Genomic DNA, 14344 nt, shown 5'->3' with positions numbered 1-14344 from the left:
ACCCACTTAATAACAACGTTTGAGAATGTGAAATGGGGTGTAATAAACAAAATCTTTTTTCTCCTATTCCCACATCATCTTCCCAAACGGTTTAAAAACGAGTTCAACGTCCTCAATGGTGACTTCTTTTGCAAATCTATTTTGTTTACATCTTATTTCATCGTCCCCAACACAGAGACCATTTTGTTAAAATCTGTTTCTCTGCATCTTGTCTCATTTTGTTGAAGAAACGACTCCCCCCGATCGGTTTAGATCATAGATCTAATCGATCTATGGGTTGGAGCATCGAAAAAAAAAAGATTTTTTTTACAGAAAACTCATGGATTCTTCCTCTGTTCATGGCTTTTCAAAATTGAAACAAGAATTGTATTCAATATACAACGAAGAGGGGAAGTGAAACCGTGGTTAGTAGAGTTTATGCAGATTTTTTTTTCACTTTGAACTCGAGCTTCAATGGGTCGTTAATGGCAACTGTCTGATTGTTCTTTTTTTTTTTTTAATCCAATTTTGGAAATCACAAGAGAGGGATACCCTGTAGATGCAATCGGATTCTCTTTCCTTTTCCCTTTCCAATAATTAATTTTTTTTATGAAGTCGCAAGTTGCAGCCGAAATTCACCGCTACACTTCGGTTTTTTTGGTTCGGTTGGAGCATGTTTTGAAAAGTAATTTTCGATTTTAATGGCTGTTTAATTCAGAAAGTTTGAGTTTTAATGTGTTTATCTCATCAGCTTTTTCGAGATTTCGGATCTTACAATATTGAAGATTGAGAGAAAATTACAGATTATAGTGGAATCAAATATTTTGAAATCAGTTTTTGTGAGTCGCGGTTTAGTTGTACAGTTCGCGCTCTAAAGGGGAACATTGCGTGAAGTTGATTTTTGAGCTGATTGGTTTAAATCGATCTCAATGAGATTGATAATTGGTTGAGGCAACCGGCCACTTTGTTTCCGATTCATTTCCATTTTTTTTTTTAAATAAAAAATGTGGTATCACGTGTTGGGTAGACGAAATCTCGCACATCCATTTTTTGTGATTTACCTATAAGATCGTGGGTGTTTGGCAAATATGGCAAAAAAATAGAAGGACTAATTAGCAGCTCTATGGTTAAATGGAGAACAATTCTGATTTCTATGTGAGTTGTTATTGACACACCAATTCTTTTTAATGTTACTTTGATCATAGTAATTATTTACTGATTTACATAGAAATTTGGGTGACATTAGCAAAAGATGATATGTCAATAACGATCCACTTATGGGTTAAATTTTAGGATTTTTTTTTTTTAAAAAAAAAAAAAAAGGGGAAAAGGGGGTTATTTGATTTTAGATCTCCATGCTAGCAATTATCCATTGATCCTCGATCCAAGGTGCCTTAAAATTCTAAATTATTTAGGACCGTCCAAAATGACCCTTGATTGAAATACATGAATAGATATTTCGGATTAAAATGTTTGTTTCTAATACGGATATGTGCTTGGTATGCTTATCTTTAATCATGTGTTTAGAATGCCACTGATCTTGATTAAATATCTATGCGTTTTGAATGGTGTTGATCTTGATTTAATATTCATATGATTCGAATAGTGTTTGATTTGATAGAATATTCATGCGATTCGTGATTGGTTTAGTTGGACCCATGGCCCCATTTGTTTGAAAAGGCCCCGAGCACACCCTACCCTATTTTGCACATACCACATGCACATTTATTGTTTTACTCACTTACACGTCCCGTATAGCCAACGTGGCACTAGTGCGTGGCCCGGTCTCATCGGAGATGCGACGTCATTCATGAAAATCACAACTCCAGTCACGTACCTTAGGGTATATCAAACTGGTACATCAATACTGTCTGATCAGGTGATTCTGAAAGATATATTGATGCACCCAGGCTGGAGCGACCTGAGCCTTTGACTTATTGTAAGCCACACAGTCACGTGTCCCGATTGCCAACGTAGTACTAGTACGTGGTCGGTCCCATCGTGGGATGCCAAACCATTTATGAAAGCTACAACTCTTGACTCGTACCCATAGGTATAAAAGATAATCTAAGTATATCAATTGCACTTCTTGGTCAAAACCGGTGCCTAAGCAAGATCTTGCCCCGCTGTACACTACTATACGAGGGGGATATACTACGTCTATTCTAGACGAGAGGTATTTAAGTGGGCCCTTGCTCAGTATTGTGCGCCACCTCTCAACTGGAGATCAAACTGGCTGTTTTTGGCTTTAGAAAAGTGAATTGAGGTTTTAGATTATCACCTACACGGTATATCAAACCAAGTCACCACGTATCGAAAGGTATATAGGTGTGCTTGGGCAAGAGTGGCTAGATAAAAATGCATTGCACGTAGTAAGCTTAGAGTCTAGAAACCTTCCCAGTAGGTCACGACTCGAACTTATCGTGGGTGTTCCCGGGTTGTTTATTGAATGGAGCTTATTGATTGATGAATGTATGTGAGTGATGTGAATGGTGTAGATCAGAGTGTATGATTGTCCTCAAGGATCAAATGTTGTTTTTGAAAATTAAATGGGTGCACCGACCCAATAAAGAATCCATTTTTTTACAATAATGACCTAGTCCATCCCGATCCAACAATCATGGTGGGTCGAGCCATTTAAATTGAAAATGGAAATCAAATTTGCAAAAGAAGACAAATAGTTTACAGAAAGAATATTTTCCAGAAAATATTATTTTTTAAAAAGAAGTGTTCTTTAGAAGAAATGTTTTCCAGAAAAAATATTTTCCAAAAATGTTTTTCAGAAAAAATATTTTCTAGAAAATATTTTTCATAAGAATAAGATTTTCCAAAAGAAAATAAAAAATTGATCTTTTACATGGACCATTGGAAGAGTACTAAAATACCCTTTTGTGTCGAACCAGGATGCTAGTCGCAAGCGACAACCCAATCGATTAGTTAGTTAAAACAACCGTCATAGGAATGCACCCTGTAGAGAAGATCAATTTTGGGAGATTCATGTTGAGGAGTGCTCTTTACTTCCATGAGTTTGAGATAGACTGGAACCTCCTACATACTATGGTTAAGTGATGGAACCCCATCTTCATATATTCCATATGGGGTATATGCATTTGTGCCCCACTCACGAGGATTTTTGTGGCATCATGGGGATATCCCTTTCAAGACCTTTAGTCAGACCCTCATTGAAGACCGGATATTCTGGTGACCTTGCCACAGGACTGAACATTTTCAAGGAAGAAGCCAAGGCCTTAGTTCATAACGGGAGATTGGACTTAGTACCTTTACTGGGCCCGTATCGCTCCCGCCATCACCCTATCAATATAAAACCCGAAGCCTGGCGAGCCACTAGAGATTATCGATTGTGTCTAGGAATCCTAGCCCAATACATGCTGACCTCCAATAGTGATGGCCAAACTATCCCTAAGTCCTTCATAGATATAGCCTCACAACTTTCAAGGAAAGCCAACCCAGTACTTCTCATTCTAGCTGAAACTTTCTCAGGTTTAGATGTCATAAAAAATGGTGAGCGGGAAAGCTTCAAAGGAAGCCCCTACTTACTCTATATATGGCTTTGTGATCGTCTCAAAATCGTAGAGGTTCCATCAAACCTCGAATATGGGCCAGAACACTTTTCCAAGATAAACATGTTAGTGCGTCACAACTCAGTTAAAGCTTGGAGCAAATGGTTAGACTCTCGCCTTTCCTGTCATATTGGTTTTAAATGCCCTTGGTGGATGACTGATCCCCCTGTTCTAGGAACCAAAGGATCATACTATGTCCGTCTGATCGGTTTAGAAGAAACATCTTTTTACCATCCTAATTTGATCCCAGAACAGTACGACGTACCCATAGAGTTATCTTTACCTCAGCACAAAGCTTTCTTTCCTCCCGAGCCATTGACTGAAAAGTTAGTACACCTCATTGAGAAAGCCTGAAACAAACGCACCTTAGGGTATCCAGACGGACCAGCAGAATTCAAAGAGCCAGTTGTTAGAGCCAAGAGGGTCAAGCCTGACAACAATCCTGATGACCGTCAAGACAAAGCCAAGCGTTCATGTAAAAATAGTTCAAGTCAAAATTGTTGAAAGATGTTTTTAATGAGAACATTTATTTGTCAATTGTTTTCAATAAAGTTATTTTTTCCTTCAAATAAATATTGATTTCTTTTTTGAATGTTCATTATGTGAATGGATTAATTAATGGATTGGTGCACAAACCTCAATGAAATGATTCCTTAAAATGTTATCAAGAGGGTAATACTGAAATTGACTAAATTTACCTTTGATGGGGTCATATAGGATTATCATTGCGCCCAAACTCAAGCGTTCACTTCCTACTTGGAGTCGTAAGTCCAGTCGGTTAGAACGAACTACGGTACCAAGTCAACAAGCAGAGATGGCTTCAGAATCTGAACTTACAAAGATCCGTAAGATCTAGGCAATCTTTGCCAATGATATCACTAGTATAAAGGGCAAAGTGGAAGAGAGACGTCCATGTGAAGTATTCGAACTCGACGGAGATGAAGAATATATCGATGAAAATCCGATGTTAGCTAACAGAATGTCTCAATTAGAGTCGGCTATGAAATGTATAAAAGGCATCGATGAAATTGCAGCAGGTATTGAAGCTCTGAACCGCATTCCTAGAATCCATCTGCCCTATGTAGACACCCCATTTTTGCACTCGCCTGATTAATCAACTCGTCAACCCGATCGCAATGATTCCCAGTGATGGATGTTATTTCCATTGCTTTATTTTGTTACTAGAAATGTTTTAGAAATTCGGATGAGGTATCTTGAACTGACAAAACCTTAGAAACCACGCTACGCTAGGAAAATACGACCCCAGAAACATAGAAATCATCATCTTGCAGATCCAAAAAGAAGCTTCACAATAAAAATCACTAAAAGATTGACCAAATTACCAAAATACCCCTAACCTCAAAACAATCATAGAGCCTACGTTACGCTTAGGAAAATTCTTTCAAAGACATAAAACAACAAATCGAAACTAAATAAATCATTTCACCAATTTTAACAGAATTCGACAAAATTACGAAAATACCCCTCATAAAGTTCATGACCATTTCGCACAAAAAAAATTCATAAATGATACAAACTAATATTTCCATTGAATTCCTTACGAAAAATCGATTCTAAAATATCTTAGAACATTAAAAACCGACTTAAAATGTGAAAAGTCCTCTCCGGGGGTAAAACGGTAATTTCATAATTTTCATAATAAAAAAATTCGAAATTAATAAATAAAACATTAAATAATTAAAGTGAAACATTAATGAAATTAATTTAAAATTTTGAATCAAAGAAATCGATCAATCGGATTTTCAAGTAAAATTGTTGAAGGTTCGTGAGATATTTCTTTAAGGACCCCTCCATTTGGGGGTCCAAAGAATTAAAGATAATAGAGGGGGGTGCTCCAAAAATTTAAATTCAATCAAGCAAGACTAAAGTCAAGATACTAAAGTCAATAAAGGAAGACTAAAGTCAAAATTAAAGTCAATTAAGCAAAACTAAAGTCAAGATATTAAAAGTCAATTAATTAAGACTAAAGTCAAAATATTAAAAGTCAATCAAATAAGACCAAAAGTCAAAACACTAATAGAGTTCTAATTAAATAATAACTCTATCTAATAGAGTTCTAACTAAAAAATAATTCTATTTAAAACACAATTCTACCTAAAACAAGTCTAACTAAAACACAACATGATCCCCGAATTCAATTTTTTTTTGTTTTAGATTAGTTTTTATCCGTTTAGAGTCATTGATCGGTTCTTAGACCGTAATAATTAGGTGGCAACTCCCAAACCTCAAGGGTCAAAAGCGGATCCGCGCACCCCGCGGATCGAGGGTGCTTTCAGTGGCGACTCCGCTGGGGAACTTTGAGGATCAGACTTGAAAAACCCCAAGTATGGGAACATTGCCAAAGACCTAGTTTTTTATTTTATTTGATTTTATGTTTAGTTAGTTTTTTTTTATCGTTTATTGCTTTTTTCTTATATATTTGTGGGTCCAATCATTAATTTCGATTCAATTCTGGATATGTTAATCTAGCATATTATTATTTTTATGAAGTCCAATTGAGAGTCACTTAGGGTGATTTTAAATAATACCAAGTCCCAAAGGACAATGTTGTTGAGGATGGAATAATGAAGCGAAAAGGATTTTTTAGTTTTTCTGCCCTTTAAGGTATGTCAATCTATTTTTTATAACAAAAGATTTTTTTTTTTTAAGAAAAGGGGAACATGGTTGATTTGTTATTTGATAACAATTTTTTTTTTTAAAAGAAATTTTTTTGTTTTTGCTAGCCATTTTTCGCTTATTACTTACGTGTTCATTATTTTAGACATGCTGCCCATTGGCAACATATGGAAAGAAGTAAAAAAGAAAAAAAAAAAGAAAAAATTCTTGACTTGTTTTTATGGTTCTGTCAACAGCAATGACATGCTGTTTGGGTGGTGTGCCATGAGCAATACTATTTTTTTTGGTCCCACACCCCATTTGATAGCAACAACGTTGATATGTGAGTGGTGTGTCATACATAAAATAAGTAGTTTTATTTTTTTGCACACCATCTTCTTTAAAGGACCCACCCTGTTTCAGCGTCATTTAACAGAGAGGTCGAACATGTATCTCTGTTCGATCAGATGAAATTTCAGCCCAATCGATTTGGAGCTCTAGATGAAAGCATCAATCTCTCCTGATATAAATTTTAGAATTGTCAGCCCCGTTCGAAACCAACCCGAGTTTGACGATTTCAGCAAATCGTTCTTCATCTGTCAAATAACTTCCTGAGTTTCTGATCGGTGGGAAATATTTCATTCAAAATGGAAAGGTAGGATTTCAATCAAAGGAATTTTGCTATATTAACGTGTGCTGTTTAAAAAAAAAAACAAAAAAACAAAAAAACAAAAACCTGCACTGCCAAGCATGGTGTGCTGATAACAAAACGTTATTTTCCTTCTTCTATCTCCTTCTCCATGTGCAAAGAAGAAGCAGCAGCAGCAGAGAGAGACGTCCACTACGTGAAAATCCTCAATTTATCTAAAAAAATTTGTTGGGCTTGGCCCGTCAAATTTTAAACCCAAAACTCCGCGGCCTTTGGTCCACGTTTTTCGACAATCACTCTCACTCTCTGCCTCTCTCTCTCTCACTGTTTCTCTTTCTCTCTGCCTCTCTCTCATAGTCGATCGATCGACCTCTTACTCTCTGCCTCACTCTCTCACTGTTTATCTCTCTCTCTCTCTCACTTAATCGATCGACCTCTCCATTGAAGGTGAAGCACAATTCTTCTCGATGGAAACTTTGCGAAGAACTCTTTATCTCCATTGTTGACGAAGTTGCATCTCTTTCGATTGCACATCTCGAAATCGAACGGATTTCAATCACAGCCACGCGAAGAAATCTCTATCTCCATTTCAAACGAAGTCGAATTTCTTTATAGTTGATCCGAACACTCCTCCATCACTAACTTCCCTTCGAATTTCTTTATAGAAATCTCTATGTTCTTGGATTCTCTGCTAATCGAGGATCGAAAGCTTGAATTTCACATCATTTGAGATCGGGTATGGCAGATTCATGACGATTTGTCTGGAAAAATTGAATTTCACATCTAATCCTCAAGGTATGTTCGAAATCTCTTTTTTCCTATTTGATTCATGTCTTCTAGGGTTTGTATCGTATAAATCGGATTGAGTTTCATTGAATTTTAGTAGAAAAATAGTTGAAATTTAGGTTTTGTAGGATTTTCTTATTTCAGATCTCAGTTTTGTATGATTCACGTTTTAGATTAGTTAAAAAACATTATTAAATAAAATTATGCCAAATTAGAGACTTAGAAAACGGATTGCCACTAAACTCAAAAATTTGGATCCTGTATATATTGTCACAATGGCCCAAATGATACCTCAATCATTCAAGTTTAAAATACAATAAAAGAATTTACTAATGAAAGACTTCGAAAATGGAAGGGCACAGAATTCTACATTATCCATAATAAAAAAGTATCTTTTTGATATTTTAGAGTTCTTTGAATTTTGTGCTCTAAGATATATCCTTACCATTAGATTTTGTGTTTCAACAGTCAGGATTATGTGATTCTTAGAGTTTTGTTTTCTTGTTTCCATGGATCCCAAATCATCTCTCATTTTGGGGTGCAAATAGCAGCTCTCATTTTTTATCCTACACTTGTGGGGAGTGGGGGTAGCTTAAGGTTGTAGGTGCTTTAGTTTTTAGTCTTGTATCGGAAACCTATAAGAAAGGTGAAGAAAGTTCTGATGTATAAAAAAAGTATTGAAGAGAAGGTTTAAAACATACTTACATGGACAATGTCAATGGATGATCAAGAAGGTCCATGGCCTATGTTAGCGACCTCCATTGCACTTTGGAGGGGTGCTCTAGAACTAATATTTCACCAATTCGTTTGAAATATGAAGTCTTATATGTACTAATGCATTCAGGATCAGTATTTCTTGACATCAACAACGTTTATCAGTGATGTTTACTCTTTGAATGGATACTTCCTTTATTAACATGACATCCCACAAACCTGGGTAGTTTGCTTCTGAGGGAGTGAGTGCTGATATTTTTTTTTTTTTTTTTTTTTGTATTGAAATGAAAATCTAGAGTTTTATTTGTTTGTTATCTTAATTTTGTATTATAATTTTTTTCTACAATTTTGGAGTGATTTTTAAGTTTGATACTATGATAGTTTGTGGAGTTATTTATGTTGATAGGTTGCATTTGTTCTTATATATTGGTATCCTATACTTTGATATTTATCTTGCAGATTTTAATTTACATAGTAATAGTTGGTGTTTAAATTTTTTTATATTGTATATATGTACATGATACCTAATAAGATTTTGAGGAGTTTGTGCTAGAAACAATGCTTTGGCAAAGTCATTTTGTAGTTATTTTTATTCAAATAAAAGAGAATTGTTAATAATTTTTTCTCCATTTTTTTACAAGATCGATATGACCGTCCATAAGACATATTGCACTATATCTTAAAAGATAATTGTCAACACTCGATTACTAAGATAATAAGATATATTGCACTATATAGTGCTTGATGTTTAGACATAAAACATTGATTTGTACATATGAAGGTGTGATACTGGGTATGTTTTTTGGAGAAGTTATGAGCAACTAAGAAATTAGAAGTGCTGTCAGGTTTCTGGATCTCGGTGCTGATGCTGGCTGGGAGTTACTCCAGGTGAGCCCATAACCTGCAATTTATAATTATTAATATTTCTCCCATGCTACAACTCGTTTACTATTTATAGGACAACTCAACTACCCATCTACTTGACCATACAGTTCAATGCCCTACAATGCTGAAACAGTTTATTATTGTTTAGTTCTTTAACGTTAATTGTGCTCTTGGACCAGGCAATGCTGAATCCTGACTTCCGTAAACAGCCAATTGCAGAAGCTGTATTGAATCATCGGTTCATGACTGGTACTGTTCTATGAATGTCTCGGGCTGAAATCTGAAAATTTAAGATAATTTTTCTTTTAATTACCACATATAATTCAGTAAAAAAGGTTTATGCTTCGTTTGCCCGTAGAATGAAGTTCTTATATTGTCATTCTTAAGTGTAAAGGGTCCATCTGTCTCCCCTTTTAGTAAATAGAAGTTTAGTCTATAAAGCTTCACTCAATATACTTTGTCTTTGATTCTATTTATTCTAAAACCTTTGGACTCCAAAACATCTCTCCAGAGTTCTATTGTTATGTTGACTCCTTTCATATTATCATCTCTTACCCTAAAGTGAGATTCTATTGGTACACCAACTTTTACTTTAACACACCAATAAACTTTTACTTGGTGTGTTATAAGTAAAAGTTGGTGTGCTAATATATGCTCTCTTAGAGAAGTTAGGCATACACTTAAAGGAGATACCTGTTGTAAATAAATTATAATTGAAAATTTATTAGTCAACTTATGATTTGTTCAAAGTGGCAATTTAAATTGATACATTTGGTAGGCAGTGAGTCGTATTCTAGAGGTAGCATTTTATAGAGAGAAGGTCATTCCCTGCCATTTGAAGCCAGTGGAAAGGCAATCTAGGATCTTCAAAGACAAAGTGACTCGTGAAGGCATATAAGAAAGTCAAAATTTTCATGATGCCCTAAGGGGAGAGTACTTTTTTGCTTTCAAATCAATACCACGTCACGCATGCGTGCACACACAAATGCCTGATTATCTGCCACCTTCATATTAGCTTAGATTCTTATCCAAAGGGGAACATGCTTGCCACTGCCCAGGTTTTACATTTCTATCTAGTTGTTTTTGTCTGTTTGTTTATTATTATTATTATTATTATTATTATTATTATTTCGAGTATTTTGAATGAAACTTAATTTCTTATATAGTACATCGGACATTTTGAATTGTCATGATAATATGACTCCCCCACGTGGCATACTAAAAAATACTCTCCTGACGTGGCATGTGCTAGCACATGCCACATCAGGAGAGTATTTTGAGTATGCCACATGTGGAAGTCAGAAAATCATTACTTTTGTGAATTACATCTGCCTCTACATCTTATGTGAATGTGAGCAACAAGTATTGTTCAAAGCTTCCTTTCATCTTGCTTTGTACGGTTTAGAATCTCTTTTGCGGTAATGAAGAATTTTTTCCCCTTTTTTTGTTTGCAGAAAGCCCAAATTTTTTACAACATTTCCTGGGCACAAGGCAGTTGTCAATTGCACCCAACCCAATGGGTTCCAAGCGCTAATGATTCATTCAAAAGGTACAATTATGCCTCATTCAAAGGCAGTTGTAGTAGTTTGGTTCACTTTAGTTTTTTTCTGAGAGTTGCGATTCAAAATTGTGTTATGTTCTTACAACAACATACAGTGTCTACGTGGCACCTATTTCAATTGGAGACTAAACACATTCAGTTGTGTGCCATGTAGAAAACGGTTTGTTCAGGACCGTGTTTTAAACTCCAACAAAAACATGACGCATAGACACACCATTCCTATTCTATAGGGATTGGACATCTTACATGATCCTGATTCTTTTTCTAAAGCATCATGTTTAGAAAATAAGAATTGAAAAGAATCAAAACTGGTAAAATATGATGATTCCAGTTCTAGATGTCCTTGTTTTGGGTTGTTGTTTTTATTACAAAATTGAACCTTGGAAACTGTTTGGGGTACAATAGCCCCAAAGGCTATTATTTGGGACCGATTTCATGATATAATGTGTGGGTGTTTGGGGCCGATTATGTCTGTTTTCATATGTATATTTTGCATTAGTCCTATGTAATATTAACTTCTCTGTTTTAATTTATTTATGAATATTTGCAATTTCAGATAAAGAAAAGAAGATGCACTAGAAAAGGTTTGCAAAGCAAAGTAGTGAGTGATAATGAGGTCATAAAGATGCTTCTTCGAATCTATCATAGCTTTCTAAAGGAGATGAGAAGAAAGGTGACATTAAACTGTCTACAAATGTGATTGGAAGTCCAATTGAAGACCATCAATTTAAGTCATTGAAAGAGGTGAAATTTTACGTGAAAACAGGAATTCATCCATTCAAGGGGAAGAAAAAGAATGCTAAAGCTAACATTGTGGTGAGCTGAAGAATAACTCTTTATTTTTTATCAGATCCATCAAGAATTTGCTCCTTTTATGGTTTCTAACTGGCATGCAGTAGTGTTTCCTTTACAGTCTTTGGATAACTCTAAGCCTTGTGAAGCAAATAGCTTGAGTCGGTCCTTTAGATACAACATGTATGAAAATGATGATGCTGAAGAGGTATCTAATACCACATACACTTGAACGAGCTGATTTATTGAATGCATTCTTTTGGTTTGATAAATGTGTAGCTTATGTATTATTGTTATGTGGAGGTAATAAAAAAATCAGAAAAATTGAAGAGTTCTATTTCTATTTTGTAGGATATTGTGCTTATCTTGATGTGGAGAATGCAATGGATCCATCACTTGTAGAGTCAATAGGTGTAGACACTGAAAATCTGCTTATTTCATGGTGTCAGATTCTGCTGAAAATTTATTAAGTATTGTTGATACCCTGGCTAGAAGTGGATTATAGCGGTTATTGTGGTTGATAGTGTAAGTGATTTCTTTCTCTATATTAATATGATTACAGATATTCGATGGCTTTTTTGTACTTAAACAATTGGTAACATATCATTTACTATGTCCTTTCATGAAGCCTTTTTCATTATCTAATGCTCAAGTTTTTTTTTACATATGGACTAATGAATGAGAATAAGTTTAATATTTCTTTTCCTTTAATGTATTGCCTACCCATTTTCCCCTACAGTCCAGGAACTCTTTCTACACTCTAAAAACATCCTTACATATTCTCCCTTTGAATGGTAAAGATTAAGGATCGTGAGCCATTCGATTTGAAGGAGGAAAAAAATTGAATTTTTTTTCTCGAAATGAGGAAGTGGTATTTGTATTTTAAAAATATATTTATATTTGTAGGTTCCACTCCAAGGGAGAATATGTAATTACGTTAAAGTTGGGTGTGGAGAGAGTTTTCTGATCTTCAAGTGAGAATCTGTTAGTACTAGGATTTGGTGTCATCAAAGTAAAAGACTTTAAACAATGTTTGCTATACAATTCTTGCTTGTATTCCGAGTAAAAGATTTCTAGTTCCATGTAAAAATTTTCCCATGACAAGTATAATCTTAATATTTTGCAGTACTTCAACTACATGGGATGCTTGTAGTTGATGGTTCTTATGACAAGATGGATGCTCTTTTAAGCCAAAACATACACCCTGTAGACATTTTATTGTTGATGGCCGTCTCTGAAGGCAAGAAACCGAAAATTGAAGAGCTATTAAGGGTTGGTGCTAGTTATAATTTTAAAGATGCAGATGGAAGGACTGCACTTGATAGAGCTGCCAACTATGAAATCAAAGAATTTATCGTGGAGTTTTCAGTTCAGAAAGCTTGACTTAAGGTTATTAATGTTTTAGTTTCCTTATTTTCATAATATTTTTTTTTTCATTTCTTCCTTGGTAGTGTAACATATACATGTATTTTTGCTGAGATGTAGTTGATGCTTCTCCCATATTATTTGGTAAAGTCATAATTTTCAGCTTGCCCCATAATGTGATGTTATAGTGTAATATAACCCAGGTTTAAAAGGGTCTGTTTGATTGGTGTTACCTCATGGGGTTGGGACTTATGAGTCTCCCTACTAAATTTGTGTTAAATCTATTTTAGGGTATGTCTCGCTTATCAATCTTAGCTAGCATCTCATCCTTATGAGTGTCCTTACATGGTTCTACCTATCTTAAAAATCTTAGTTTCTAAGGTGGTCTGATACTGAATTTATTCCTTCTCTAGTTTCTTTGCCAACACTAATCTTCTATAGTTGTAATTATATTCTCAATTTTTATAGGTTTTAATTTATTCACAGTTTAGTTGACTATAAAACCACAATGCATGCATACTAATAATCTTTGTTCAGAATATGGATATTGTTGTTTTTGAACCACAAACTATAGTTGTAAGAGCATAAATAGCCTATTGCATGATTTGCAATTACTTTGTACTAAGGCTGTCAATGGGTTGGAATTTGGCCTGGCCTGTCATTACAGAACGAAATGAGAAAGCCCTAATGTTAATATGATATTTTGCTTTGTCACTTCTTGTCTTGTCCAATAGGGAAAAGAGATGTTAAAGTGAAAGCCTTGGAAGCTGTTGAGGCTGCAAAACGTATTGAAGAGAAGAAGGATAATGATCGGAAAATGAAGAAAGAGGCAACAAAGATGGAGAGAGCAAAACTCAAGCAAGAAAAAAGTTAAACAGTTGGAGTTGCGGCGAAAAAAAAAAAAAAAAGAAGGAAAAAAGAAGCGGATGTGGCAGCGAGGAACATGCAGTAACAATAGTGACATCTTTTATAGGATGAGAGATAAGGTCAAAGAAAAGAGTTGCACAATGAAGAAGGAAAACATCGTAGAACAGAGAAAGGAAGAGAAATGCTGACTGTGGGAAAATGACAAAGACTGACACTAGGATTGCCATGGATTCAGCAATTGATGCCAGAAAAGCAAGCAATGTTTGAGAAGATTTTGAAGAGTTTCCTGATATTGAAAAGGTGCAAGTCTAGAACAGTGACAATGTAGGGGAAATACAAACCTTGAGGAAAATAAGAGGACACGATAGAGCAGAGAGAGCCAGAAGAGATTAAAGACATCACGGCCTTTTGTTTTTTATTATGTTTTATTTCTAAGTAATTATATATGTGACACAATTTCATATTTAGTGCCCAATTGCTTCCATTAGAGCTTGTTTAGTAATGAAATTTCAATATATAATATGAATTTTAAGTTGTTTAGTTTAATTT

The 14344-nt window shown here is 35.0% G+C and overlaps 1 long non-coding RNA gene across 2 annotated transcripts; it reads left to right on the top strand.

Annotated features, from left to right (window-relative positions):
- The first annotated feature begins 6998 nt into the window (after positions 1–6998).
- On the top strand, positions 6999–13977 carry LOC147394242 (uncharacterized). 2 transcript variants are annotated; one of them, XR_015181613.1, is made up of 10 exons: positions 6999–7620; positions 9171–9213; positions 9390–10561; positions 10665–10759; positions 11328–11444; positions 11538–11587; positions 11668–11771; positions 11915–12088; positions 12690–12952; positions 13663–13977. It is a non-coding gene; the product is annotated as an uncharacterized LOC147394242 (long non-coding RNA). The 2 variants fall into 2 exon arrangements; XR_015181614.1 differs by having other exon boundaries at positions 7209–7620; positions 9390–9459; positions 11328–11587.
- The last annotated feature ends 367 nt before the right edge of the window (positions 13978–14344 follow it).

Source organism: Akebia trifoliata, chromosome 9, assembly GCF_017979445.1.
Source record: "Akebia trifoliata isolate Shusen 1 chromosome 9, ASM1797944v1, whole genome shotgun sequence".
NCBI lineage: Eukaryota > Viridiplantae > Streptophyta > Magnoliopsida > Ranunculales > Lardizabalaceae > Akebia > Akebia trifoliata.
This window is presented reverse-complemented; position numbering and strand designations above follow the sequence as displayed.